This window comes from Onychomys torridus, chromosome X, assembly GCF_903995425.1.
Source record: "Onychomys torridus chromosome X, mOncTor1.1, whole genome shotgun sequence".
Classification (NCBI taxonomy): Eukaryota; Metazoa; Chordata; class Mammalia; order Rodentia; family Cricetidae; genus Onychomys; species Onychomys torridus.
Window position 1 is genome coordinate 77,694,343 of NC_050466.1, and position 14,647 is coordinate 77,708,989.

At 35.2% G+C, this 14,647-nt stretch overlaps 1 protein-coding gene across 1 annotated transcript in view; it reads right to left on the bottom strand.

The window, feature by feature from the left end:
- Positions 1-14,647, bottom strand: part of Il1rapl1 (interleukin 1 receptor accessory protein like 1) — a 1,249,069-nt gene that overhangs the window by 153,057 nt on the left and 1,081,365 nt on the right. The window lies entirely within an intron of this gene.

The following is a 14,647-nucleotide window of genomic DNA, read 5'->3' on the forward strand; positions in this document are numbered from 1 at the left end:
GCTTTGCCTCCTGAGTGCTGAGATTAAAGGCATGTTCTACCACTGCTCGGCCAAGTACAGTTTTTATCTGATTAATCCACTAAAGAATAGCTAGTAACTTGCTTCATGCCTATTTTTTAAAATGATGCACGCATTGAGCAAATTGTTCAAATAAATGGCATCAAACCTGAGGCAATGATCTCAAACACATTAAACATAAATATGTTATATACATACAAATATTAACAATCACATTATTTTCATATTTATTCTTAAGTTCTAAGTTATTATTTATGATTATATTAAAGTTTAAGATGCATTGAAGTCATTAACCTATTTTTCCATTATTTCAATTTAATTTTCTCTCTTGAGTGATTTCCTTTTATTCCCAGGGGTAACTCAAAAATACATCATGCCATAAAAACATTAAAAGGCTATGAATTTGAGTTAAAATAATACAAGTAGGGAATACTTTTATTTATACCCCAAACCTTTAAAGAATATCATAACTGCACAAAATCATCACCTAATTATATTTGACTAACCTCAGCTAAGGATTCTACTCCTTTTGGCCAACATAAAATTCTTAATAGTTAAAACATTTCATAAAATGAATAGAGGCCTTTTGTAACATTTCACAAAGCTGATAAAACTTAGGAAGATTATTTGAAGGAACCTCACACTGACACATTGTCATTTCTAAATGTCAGGGACTTCAGACTCATGCTTGAAGACAACAGTGCCCTTCTGACATCAATCACTTTGTAAGACTTATGGATTGTAGGAGGTGAACTCTCAGTTTTGGTAAAGTAACCTCCCAGAGCAGCCACTATTTTAAGGTCACGTGTATGTTCCGGTAAGCAGATGGCACAGAAGGGCTTAACAGGTGTCCACGTGTGCTTGACACGTGTGCTGGTTCTGCCTGGAAAATGTCCTCCAAACATCTGTCTCAAGCAAACATGCAAAGCACTAAGGAAAGGTTCAGATCAAAATCATGGCAATGGTTTCTATCCCACCTTATTTTCCAGATAACAGGATTTGGGGTTAGAGAGTCAGGAAAGGTTTAGAAAATCTTTGCTTTCCTTGAATCATGGGGTGAAGCAGTGCATGCTTTTTTAAGTTTTATATTCACTGATGGAATAGTTTAGATTTTTGTTTTTACAAATATCATAATATTTATTGAATTAATTTTAAATGAAAGATCTGAAAACCTTACAAAATTTAAATCTTGCATGTAATTGGAAATAATAATATATCGCTGATCTGGCAGGAGGGATTTTTATCACCATTTTTGTGTTAGTATAAATATGCGTAGGCCATAATCCAGCATTCAAATTCAAGACAAATATTTATGATATGTTTTTTATCCAAAAAGCTTTGGAGATTTGAGGAAAGTTGATTGCAGGTCTAATACACACACACACACACACACACACACACACACACACACACACACACTTTATATCTATCTATCTATCTATCTATCTATCTATCTATCTATCTATCTATCTATCTACACACTGATAGAATAGGGGATATGGATTTTGCAATCTTTATAATGAAATAGTTATGGAACTGAGATAAACAACATTTCCCATCTATGAACTCTGACAAGAAATGCAGATTGTGTACTTATTTAAAAGATACTTTAGTTATTTAAAAACTAAGGAATACTGAATGAGAGGAGTAGTCATCCTCCGGAATTAACCCCCAGTTATTTATATAATTTCAAGTAGTTAGATATGAAATTATATACATACAAGTGACACTAAATGGACTGAGCAAGTTGTATTTATGTATTTAGGCAATGAAACAGTTAAAGAAAAAGAGGCCATGATTTAAATAGGGAGCAAGGTGGTACATGAGAGGGATTGGAGAGTGTTGTGAAACACTATTTTAAGAAGTATTACATTTGTTTATGCTGTGGAACATTTGTTTTAGTGATGCAGAGATGTGTTGCATTCTTTATGTTGCATTTGTTTAACTCTGTGAAGCTGTGTTACTGTGCCTGTCTAAAATACCTGATGGTCTAATAAAGAGCTGAATTGCCAATGGTGAGGCGAGAGTACGGATAGGAGGAGCTGGCAGAGAGAAGATATAGGAGAAGAAGAAGGATGAGGAAGGAAGAGAGATCAAGGAATGAGAAAAGGAGAAGGGGATACAAGGAGCCAGCCACCCAGCCAGACACGGAATAAGAAAGAAAGAAAAGATATAGAGAAATAGAGAAAGGTAAAAACCCAGAGGCAAAAGATAGATGTGATAATTTAAGAAAAACTGGCTAGAAACAAGTCTAGCTTAGGCTGGGCATTTGTAAGTAATAATAACTCTCTATGTGTATTTATTTGGGAGCTGGGTGGTGGCCTCCCCCAAAAGAACAAAGAGTAATAAAACAACCAACTACAAGAGAGTGAAAAGTGAATGAAGAAAATGATGTGATAGTTAATTTCCTCATACACCAGACAATCAGCGCTGACTGCCAAATAGAGCATTCTGTGATGATAGACACTGTGTTGACACTATCCTTTGTAGAAAATGATATGGCATGTAGCTTTTAAAATATGCCTAGTCTTACTGAAGAAATTCATGTGGAATATTATTCAGTTTTATTTATTTTAAATGCAAATTAAGCTGCATTATCCTTACTCTATTTTCAAACTTTAAAATTTAATTACTAATAAAATTATGATTCTTGTATGTAGTCTATTTCTCATGTTTCCTATGTAGTAAAAGGCTTGGCTAATTTTGCTACTCATGACCTAGGCATTCTAATGAGTTAAGGAACCTTAGACATGTCCTTCTTACACAAAATAAAAATCGATTTTATGGATAAAGGAAATGCTACTTAACTGTCTTACAGAACTTGAAGGTAAGTCCCTATTGTTGTAGACATCATAGACTTTGGACACAAGACTTGTTGAAATCAATCTGGAATCAACCTGGAAAACTTCTTCCTGAGGAATAACTCTTATTGTACTGTCAGGTACTATGCAAGCTACCAAGAGAGAAGCAATCAATAGTCCTACCTAGCTGTGACACTTCCAAACCATAACAATGAACACCAGAGCAAGATGTCTTCAAAAGTTTGATAATGGCCCTTAGATCTTGGGGGTAGCTAATACCAATTTAGAAATATATTTTGTAGAGGATGTTATTCAAGAGTCATTGATTAAATATGATACTAAAGAAACTGTTAAAATGGTTCAATTCAAGACAGTTACAATGAAAGCACTAGTTTTACTTTTTATAAAATACACATTAACTGACGGAAATAGACTAATTTCATTATTATTGACTTCTAGTCCTTCACCTAATTAGTTTACTTTTACATTAAGCAGTTAAAATGTAGAGTTTTCACCATCAGAAAGGGATAAATTCAAAATCACACAAAGTAAGTTTTTTATATTATAAAAATAAGCATCCTTTCTCCCGACATTCAAAGTTTCTCTTACTTATAACAACAATGAAAAACCAAATATATAAGGAAGAACCTCAAAACTCCCTATTTAAATATCTCTGAAGACAAATATAAGAAATCAGTACTAAAATGTAAATGAGAGTCTGTAGGCTTACAACAGTTTTATCAAACAAGCTGTTCCTTGGCTTTCTGAAGTGAAATCTCTTTTTAATCATTCTGTGTTTAATTAAGAAGTAAATAACCATATTCTAAGGAAGGCTGCCTCTCCTAGTCAAGTTCTTCAAAGGAGATATCATGCAGCATCCTAGTAATTTTCCATTTGCTCAATAAGGTTGTGAAACTTCCTTTTGTAAGGAACATTATACTGTCATTCTTAGTGCAATTAAATTAAGTTTTATGATTTAAAATTGCCCTATTAACTTGGTGCTTCCTGCATTTTCATTAACTCAAAACATATTTGATATCATGATAAGCTTCCCTGAAATGAAAATTCCCTTCTGAAATAAGTCAATCTATTATAGCAGATGTGTACTGCAGAACTTCTTTTTGAACATTACACTGCTTTAACGTGCTTTTTCTGTAAATTGATGATTTGGATGAGGCTATTCAACACTAACATTTACAACCATATGCTGTGTTGTAGGCCAAATCATTTTCATTCACCCCTTTGCAAAACTGCAAGGCAAACGATGTTTGAATTCCAAATTATATCTCTTTCCAGAAGGATATCTACAAAGGACCTGGATATACTGCAATTGCCTGAGACCATCCTAGAACTGTGGTCCTAAACTTCCCAAATTTATCAGATTTAAATAAAACAGATTATCTAAACTAAAATATGTACAACAGGGACCCAGTTACAAGAAATTTCAAAAGCTTCGCAGGTAGTAGGTTAGGCCCCATTACCATGGTGCACTAGTTGTATTGTTGCAAAGAGATTGTTCCAACTGATATAAAGCTTCTATTCATACATGTCAGAGAAAGCCTCACAGAATCTGTCTCTAAAATCTTTCCACTTGTGTTAATCCTTTTGATGGCAACTGTTGCAGAGCTCTGATAGTGAATAACTCAATTTCAATTCTTTTTGGAGTTGAGGTCAAATAAAATGTGGTCATCCTACTATTAAATATGATGCTATTCCTTTCCTTCCAGGATGATTTACTGAGCAAAAGTATAAGAGGGCTAAGAGAATGGGAGATGCTAAGATTAAACCTAGTAGTAGTTTGGTGGCCTTCTAGGTAATTATTCTAAGTTAAATTTAAGTAGGGCAGCTCACTTTCTGGAACAACTAGTCACTGTAATATAGAGGACTTCCACCACATTCTCAATTTCTTGAAAGAAGAACTTTGTCCTTATTTCTCTATTCAACCAATAATAGCTCTTATCACATTCAAGGCAAAATAAGAGAGGAGGAGAGGCAATATCCCTGCCTTTGTATACCTTGTACAATAATCTGAGTATTGGTACAATAACAGACAAAGTGACTAAATGAGAAATGTGGAGTTCAGGAAAGGGTCTCCAGAGACTAGAAAGCAAGTTAGGGTACAGACAGTGAATACCTTGGGTATGCTGCTGAGCTCCCCATAATAAAGTTGTAGGGATGCCTTCATTGTACTGTGTGTGGTATTTGAGCTAAGACTTACATTTGAATGAATTAAGCCTTAATACCAGGAGCTAAAGTTTTCTACTCAGAGTGAGTGGTGAAAGCAAAGATAGAGGGTAGATTATACTGACTTGGCTTTATTTAAAACAGTGGAAAAGATTAGGTTGCCAGAGTTAGCAGGAACCTGGTGGTCTGTGGTTTTGTGAAGGAAATTGCTAGAGGACTCCTTCCATGGTTATAAAGTACAAGATAGTTTTTAATGAAACAGTGATACAAATACAAAAAAAAATTTACAAGTCTTTGTATTCTGGGTTTTTTAAGCATTAAATTGCTGTGTTAGACAATTAAACAAAGCTACAATAACAGAGACCCAGTAAGTATGCCACATTCTGGGTGATGGTGGTAAAGGCTCAGCCTGGAAAAACAGCAGAAGAGATGGTAAAGTGGATAGCAAAATGGCTATGAGGTAGAGGACATGGAGAAGAATGGAAACTGATATTGATATTTCACTTTAATGTAGCATGTGTTGCTAGCTGGGATAAGGGAGAATAGATTGTGAGCTATTTCCAATTGGCATTTGAATATCTGAGCCTTTGTTCAGTAGAAACTGGGTACAACAAAAAAACGTGGTTGTCGTGGCAAAAAGGAAGTTTGACACATGGTTCACTGGGGTACACTGAATCTTTTACCAATACTAGAGGCGTAACAGAAAGCTCTCACACATATGTGATTATAGGAAAGTAGCTGACCCAGGAATATGAGGAGAAATGGCTTTCTCAAGGGAAAAGGACTTAGAAACACTATTTAAAAGTAAATTACAGAGAATAAACTGGAAGGTGGAGAGCATACCATTATTATTGGCTCATAAGGTAACTCTCCACCTGTAAAGAAAAGGTTTCCTGAAATGACGTCTAAGTATCCGTCTATAGGTAGTTTTCAAGAAACTGCCAGGACTCCCCCCCCAGGAGCCTAGCTTTATGTCTTTAAACTTTCCTTTGGGAGGGAAACTTTAGAGATCTCTCTCTTCCAGACAGCTCCCCTCTGGGAAGACACAGATGTATATATAACATATCCCTTCTTTTCTTTTCATATCCTTTTATGAACCCCATTGGAGTCCAGACTTGATTTTATTTTAGCAGATAACAGATTTCTTACATACTAAAGACAAGTTCAGCTAGTTAAGTTAAATTTGGAAGAGAATACTCTTGGGGTTTACATTATGTGAGTACATAAGAATTCATGTGGATGAAAGTTAAGATTTCTTAGTAGATGCAAAACAGAGACCATGGATCAAATGACAAAGTTCTCAATGAGTCTATTCATATGATATCTACGTATCTACTGGAAAATCCTCTGTCATATCTGTCAGCCAATCTATGTATGTATGTATCCATAAAGGAGACATTGGACATCTCTATAAAGACAGATTATATTTCACGTGTAGGTTGTCTTCTGTTAGCTATTGGCTTCAACTCTAGGGTCTCACCAAAATGTGCTTTAAGAGACTGAGCACTATTGGATGGCCAGACTGGCTTGGGTTAGTTTTTACAGCACATGTTTAAAAAATGTAAATGGTTTGGAGAAATAACAGACTAAGCTCAGTATGTTTCTATACTATCTTTTTGAATACTATTAATTGTGACAATATATTTATATTCACCATTTCAAAAATAATGCAATTTTCCAGTGGTTTACAATTGATTCATAAATTGTGTGAATTTACTCTAACTCCATACAAATGGAAAATGAATACAAAATGCATGATATTGAACACATGATTCATAATGTGAAGATGTATTACACAGTAAAGTTGTCCTTTATTAAACTTATAATTATGCTAGTAAAAGCAGAACATTAATCCTCATTACTTCTCTTCTTCAGTCATTTAAATGCAGAGAGAGAGAGAGAGAATGAGAGAGAGAGAGAGAGAGAGAGAGAGAGAGAGAGAGAGAGAGAGCTCTATCCTCCCCTACTGGTACCTAATCCTTGCACAGGCAGGAGTAATTTCAACAGGGCACAGCATGTCCTCCTGGAGCAATAGCTACACATTATATGCATTTTAATGAAGACAAGACTACATGCCATGGAAACACACACACACACACACACACACACACACACATGCACGCACACACGCACACACACAACCATATACATACATACATATATATATAGTTTTAGTGTAGATTCCAAACTCAAACTTTCTTCATGGTTTGTGATAAAGTGCTTTGTTGAAATGTTTAGAATATTTAATTACAATGTTGCCTTTGCTCATACATTGCTAAAATATTTATTGTGTGCCCCCTGAGAGTCAGATTCAGCAGATCACTTTTTGAGCATTGGTATTGTAATAAACACATTAAGCATATGAACTGCAACAATGCATATTAAGCTTCTTGTTAGTTTAAGGAAATAGCAATTGTCAATGTGATCGTGCCAAGCTCTCTGTGCTGCCCTCTGACAATGAGTTAGGCAGGAGAATATGTAAAAGATTAAATTAATTTACAAAGAAGATCTCGGAAGAGAAACTGGATTGGAAAAAAGATGATGTCATGTTAATTTTAGTAACATGTTATGAGTTTATACATGTTGAACTAACTTAATGTTCATAAATGCAATTTAATGAAAAATGAGAAAATAGAATGTTTTATTGGAAACTCTGAGAGAAATATTTCACATTTCACTCTTCTTTTGGTTTATGTTTTTGATAGACAATGGTGCTGTATTTTTTTTATTGAAGGAGGTAATATGTGAGTGCCTTTTGAACACTCTTGCATTGGAATATGTTAATTCATGTGACAGAAATACAGAATATATGGAATAAAATACTTATATAAAAATGAGAGTTCAGATCTGCTGAAGGTTTGTCATGTGTATATCTGCACAAATCACACTGGCTCTCCATTATAGGAACTCCATCAAGTTTCCTAATATCTATGAGAAGTGGAGTCACTTGATTAAATGTAAAATTAGAAACTAAGGCATGTCTAACCTATAACTGTTAAGAGATCAACCTCTCCTCCCTACCTCCCCTTTTCTTTCTCTCCTTTCAGTTTCTTTGCCTCTGGCTTTCTGCTTCTGCACCTCTTTTCTGTTTTGCATACATGTGCATACATACACACACACAGACACAGACACATACACACAGACACACACATACACACACACACACACACACACACACACACACACACACACACAACTAAAAATGAAAGATTCACTTAACTATATATAGTAGTAGAGCCAGGGAAAGAACCAGATCTCTTTATAACTTTCTTCCACCTGGCTTATAAGCTGATCAAGATTTGTATATAGTTCCTAAACTTTCGGTGTTCACCTTTTATTTTTATGAGACAGGGTATCATGTAGTTCACCGTGTAGACAAAACTGGCCCTTAGTTTCTGATCTTGCCTCCATTTCCCAAGTGCTCCAAATGCTGAGTAGTCCTTTGTGACAATGGTTTATCTTCTTTGATTTTCTTTTTATTTTAGTTAAAATGTTTTCATACAATATATTTGGATCTTATTCCTTTCCTTTATTTTTTCCCCAGCAGGATCCTCGCTGCTTCCTACCCACCCAGCTTCATATTCAAAGACCCCATTTTTGTTTTATTTTGTGGTGTGTGTGTGTGTGTGTGTGTGTGTGTGTGTGTGTGTGTGTGTTTGGCATATTTTTGTCTTATTTGCTTTATTGCTCTTTACTGTTTGCTCTTTTTCAAAATGTCCATTTAGATTCATGAATTGGATTATTTTTTCCTATAACATATTAATGGTGAACATTTGTAAATAATCTTGATTTAAATGTATTATTCTTTATTCAAAGATATACCACACCAAAATAAAGTTGTTCCCATATTAAACTTACAATTATGATTGTAAAAGCAAAAAGTTAAGACCTTATAGTTGAAATTGAAAATAAATTTAAAATGCTAACCCTTCCAGATGAGACAGAGGACCTCTAAGATGAAGGAAAGGGGAGCTTAGTGAACCCCATGTTGAAGCTTCTCATGATCTTTGTCTCTAGCAGCAATTCTGTTACCTTGTGGCTTTTTGTTCTGAGCAATAAGTTTCCATTTCCATTAAAATAAGCCAGCCCTCACTCTTCAGATGTGTTGCCTGTATCTGTCTTCATTACATCACAAAGGGTAGAGCGGCTTGGGGATCCCACTCTTACCCAGTCAACCAACAGTTACTTCTGTACTAGTGCATCAAGTACTGGTGCACCAAATCCCAGCTGCTTCAACGGTATTGCACAGAGGTAGAGGATCTTACTCCAGGTGCTTCCTTGATTGTAGACAGAAACGTAGAGCCAATCTTTGATAAAGAAGTGGGACAAGGGCTCCCAGTACACCACCAAAAAAAAAAAAAAGAAGGAAGTGGAGGGGTAACTGGATGGGACATTTAACCCCAAGTAAACCCAAACCTGTTTAAAGATTGAGCACAAGCTCTGAAGCTCACCTTCATCTACTTGAACAGTCTGTAATGCTTGCACTCTGAGCTCTTTTCTTGTCTTTTATATTTATTTATCTGACTGAGAAAAATAACCCACACTATCTAGTCTATATCACAGGAGTTTTCCATCTGAGCATCGATCAAAATATACAATAAAGAAATAAAAATCTATGAAGACACCAGTCATGAAAAACCAATAACTTTGATTTTGGACTGCTAGCTTCTAGCATAGTAGAAAAGAAATTGTTGTTGTTAAACAAAGAACAAAGAAAAATCTTAAAATGTTTTAATTTTACAACTCAGCAAGTAATGGTCATGATTGCAAAAATGAGGGTTATGAGTTCAAATATATCCTTGATTACAATATGAGTTTGAGGCCAATCTGGTCTATATGAGGTCCTATATAAACCAACAGCCAAAACAAGATTCAGAGAGAATAGACAATTGGAAGTAAAGACACTTTTCAAAACCGTGAATCCTAACACATAAATTGCTGTGTATTGAGATCATTACCCTGTACCATCCGCCCTCTCTTTTCTCACCTCTCTTCATCAGATTAGTTACCTTTGTTCCCTAACAGCTTGATGTTTACTTTCCTTCCTATAAAGCATTTTAAGCAACCATGAAGTACAGAACACAAGACCTATTGAAAATTTTGCCCCAGTTGAATTCTACTGGTAGGAAATGTGGAAATCCTGACAATATTGAGTTAGTTTTCTGTTTGTTTGTTTTGCTTTTAAGTCAGGGTCTTATGTAGCCCTAACTGGCCTCAATGGTGTTCATGAAGAACTCAATAACCTCACAAGACAACAACACTTGACAACCAATGCTCCAAGAAGATAATTGTTCAGATTTCTTCTGAACTTTGACATATTAATGCATTATTCATGGTATATTTGTAAGGATCATAAAGAATATATGGAAGGTTACGCCCTTGGATGGTTCTTATTGCTTTGAGTGAGATAAGGTTCTCACTTTGTTAGAACTTGTAAGGAGAATGAGAGAGCTACAGATACAGACAATAACAAAGCAATGAAGTAACCCCCAATTTAATGAATTGTTATGAAATAAATAATGTTGGAAGACATGAGAGATACTGACTTGGGGCTACTCTGGACAACATAGTTTCTTTAGAAAGGTGACATATGAGCTTAACCTTAAAGAGAAACTTCGAGGCAGGGAATGCCCATTGGTTTGCGGAAGGAACAGCAAGAATCAAGGTCCCAAGGTGAAAAAGAGCTTGATTTTGAACAGAAAGGGAACAAGCAGATGAAATAAGAAAAGGAAACAAAGACTGACTAGTATATGGATGAGCTGGCTATGAGGAGGTTCTTTACATCAAGGACCAGCTTCAAACAAGAAAATGGTCCATTGAATTTACATTTATACTAATAGTATATGTAATATATTTCAAAAAGAATTAAATATGAGTATCTATTTTGCTTTGAAACTTGTGAGTGTTTAATAACTACTAGTTTGTTATTTGAAAACAGAAATGTTTCTCTATAGTATTAAGCAGTGGGACTGGGACCTGTCCTTAGTGCATGGGCTGGCTTTTGGGAGCCTGGGGCCTATGCTGGGACACTTTACTCAGCCTTGATGTAGGGAGGAGGGGACTGGACCTGCCTGAATCTACCAGGCTGAGCTGACTCCCCAGGGGAGTCCTTGCCCTGGAGGAGATGGGAATGGGGGGTGGATTGGGAAGAGGGCAGGGAGGGGGTGGCAGGAGGGAGGATAGGGGAATCCGTGGCTGATACGTAAAATTAAATTAATTATAAAATAAAAAAAGAATAAAAAGGAAAAAGAATAAATTAGAGGGAAGGCAGTAAGTAAGCATGGAGTAACTGAGGAATAGAGATTTTGAGACAACCAATAGAAGAAGCCCCATGATTGCGAAACTACAGACAATGCCAAGGCTGCTGGGTTTAAGAACATTTGCTATCTAAATTCTGCTTTGATCGTATACAATACAGAAGTAAGAAGACATACTTTATAAAGTTAACAAACTTTAAAAAACAGTCAATGTAGCTCTTTCTTGGAAAGCCACATTGTTTTACAGGATTTTTTTTTTAAACGTTGTATCACTAGAATTGTGACAATTTATCTATGTAAGGATTTTAGATGGCAGCATTAAGCACATATTTTTATAGCTCATAATGAGAACCACGAATATTTGAAAACTGAACTTCAAATAAAGGAACAAAAGAACATTAAAAAGAAATAAACCTACAACATACAGAAAAATAGGGAAAAAGGACCGAGATGTTTTCCAAATAGCACTAAGATATTGCTGTAATTTATGATGACTCTTACTAGTCATTTTTACAAAGAAGTCATAAATTCATCAATATATTAAGACACAGCTTTAATTCTTTTAAAGAAACAGAAAAGCACCAAGTATATGATGATAATAAATGTTGATGCTTGTTTGTTACTGCTAAATCCTCATGAGTCATAGACCTGAGAGAAAATATTAGTCAGAGGAAAATGCATTGAGTATTAGACCCATGAATGTTAACTTAGTGGCTGACAGATACAATCATTCTGCCTACAGTCACTAACTATCTTTAGCTCATGATCAGAAAATCTGGCATAATATTAATTTGGTTTTAAATATTGCCTTTGATCTGAGAAGCTCAGAATCTTTATATGTTTCACATTAGATCCTTATTATGAGTTAGATAGCCAATCCTCAATATCCAAAAACACCTTGAGATTTTTGAAAAAAAAAATCTCATGAAGGAAATAAATACAAGTTTCTTTTTCTCCATCACTGGTTTGTTAAAAGCCTACACAAATTAGAAGCATCGCTGATCTGTTTTTGAAGAGAAAATAAGCTCTTCTAATTTGTTACAAAAAACCTTATTTCTGACTATTAACAGAAAAACACCAACAAATTTAATTTAAATTTTTCCGAAGATATTAATAACCCAGAGTGGAACAACTCTTTCTTTTTTTTTTTTTTTTTTTGCTTTTTGACTTCTAAAAATATTTTTAAACATTTCTTTTATTTTATTGGCTTTTTTTTTTTTTTTGAGACAGGGTTTCTCTGTGTAGCTTTGGAACCTTTCCTGGAACTCACTCTGTAGACCAGGCTGGCCTCGAACTCACAGAGATCCACCTGTGTCTGCCTCCTGAGTGCTGGAATTAAAGGTTTGTGCCACCACCGCCTGGCCTCATTTTATTTTCTATTCTAGTGTATTATGGACTAAGAAGAGTATAAACCTAGAAAAATGGCTGCGAAAAGAAGTTAAATTGAATAGACACTAGTATCACATATAGATTGTCTTGGTTGAATGCGTTCAGAGTTCACAACTCTCAGTTTGTACCAGGGCCCTTTACCCATTGCCTAAGGGGACAATTGCCCTCATCTCACTTTCCCCAGTTGTCATGTTGGGGAACTTAACTTAGTGATTTGGCATCAGTAAACTTGCCTTCAGCCATTTGCTATAATCTTGAATAGAAAAGAAACTTCAATGTGGAATAGTCCCCAGGTAAGTATAATTTCTCCAAAACTAATATACATACACAAAATTGAAAGATCACCCTATTTAAATTTAGTTAGTAATCCAAATCTTCAACATATCAAGCATGTGTAGGTTGATGACAGCTGATGAAAATTTTCATTTGATCACTGAGGAATGGATGTCTATAAAACATCCCATGAAAGCTGGCTGGAGGGATGATTCCGAGAGTAAAACACTTTCACGCAAGCCCTTAGTTCAGATCTCTAGCACCCACATAAAGGTGGACACAGTAGCACATTTGCTCCTATGGCAAGATGTGAGACAGAGACAGAGGAACATCTGGAAGCTCATGAATCAATCAATCTGGAGTGCTCAATGGAAGAACAACAAAGAATCACTTAAGCAAGACAAAAAGGCAAGCACTAGCACCTAAGGTTGCCCTATGACCACCACTACAGGCTGTGGCATGAGTGAGCCTGTGCATGAGCGTGCCAGTGAACAAGCACACAGTGAAGCTTGAACTCTCAGGTCAAAAAGTGCTACGAATGCCATTTTAGGACTTTGATGAATAGCACCTTATTTTGTACATCTGCTATTTTTAATCACCTTTTTTTTTCACTCTATTTGCAGAACCTGTATTGTATGAATTTATTACTGCATATGTTCTCGCAGTAGACCAACCAACAAGAGTCTGGGGCTAGTTTCCATTGGAATGCCCCAAGTGTCAAGAAAAGTTGCCTGCAATATAGTAAGTATTTGATAAATCTCTGTAGAATCAGGAAATAGTCTTTATTTCCAAATGAATAACTACAACATTGCTTTACTAAACAGTTTGTATATCCATGTGCACACATACACATAAGAATTAAATATTAGGCAAACACTGAATATTTGTTTTAAATAAGGCTATCATCAAAAAGTTGTTGCCAATGCCTTGATATTCTAGCCCCCTTACTAAATAATCATTAAAAGTAGACTTTACTAGCTAGTTGGACCCTTTGAGAGCTCGTATTATAAAAGTACACAACGTAGGATGTTGTCCTTTTTAGACAATCTTCACCAGCTACTGAAATAGAATCACATTCGATAACTAAAAAGATAAAAATTACACTGAGAAGCATAATAAAGACTTTGAGCAGATGGAAAAAAAAATCCGATTTTCCTATCCCAGCTCCAAATGTCACAAACACCTTTGCAAGGTCTTAAAAGTAAAGAAACGGATATATTCTTTGCTTCCATCTGCACTCAAGCTCTTCTGTAATGTAAAAGTTGTCTTCAGGTTTTATTCATCTTATAATTATTCACTCTTTCCTTGATGGTTTCTTCAGAACTATTTAATAAGTTCTTAATGTAACACTTTAAAAGGTATCAGCTTCTTTAATAAGTATTAAAATAAAAACTCACAAATAACACATAACTAGTAAAGATCTACACATTAATTCAATAAGAAACATTTCTATGGTGTACTAAAATTTCTGTCATGGATCCTAATTTAGAAGATGTTTAAGGCACCTTTAAACTATATAGAATTCAGGAGATGGACATTATGCTTGGCAATTTGCTGTATGCCTCTCCAGATTCATTCACTTTACTCTGACTATTGAGAGATTAATACCACCTAATTCCTACCACGCATAGTTCCACATAACCCACTGTTTTATATTCTCATTGGATTAGCCAAGGAGAGAAAAGAGTTCTAATCTTCCAAGTATTATCTCTTGTCGGATTTTTC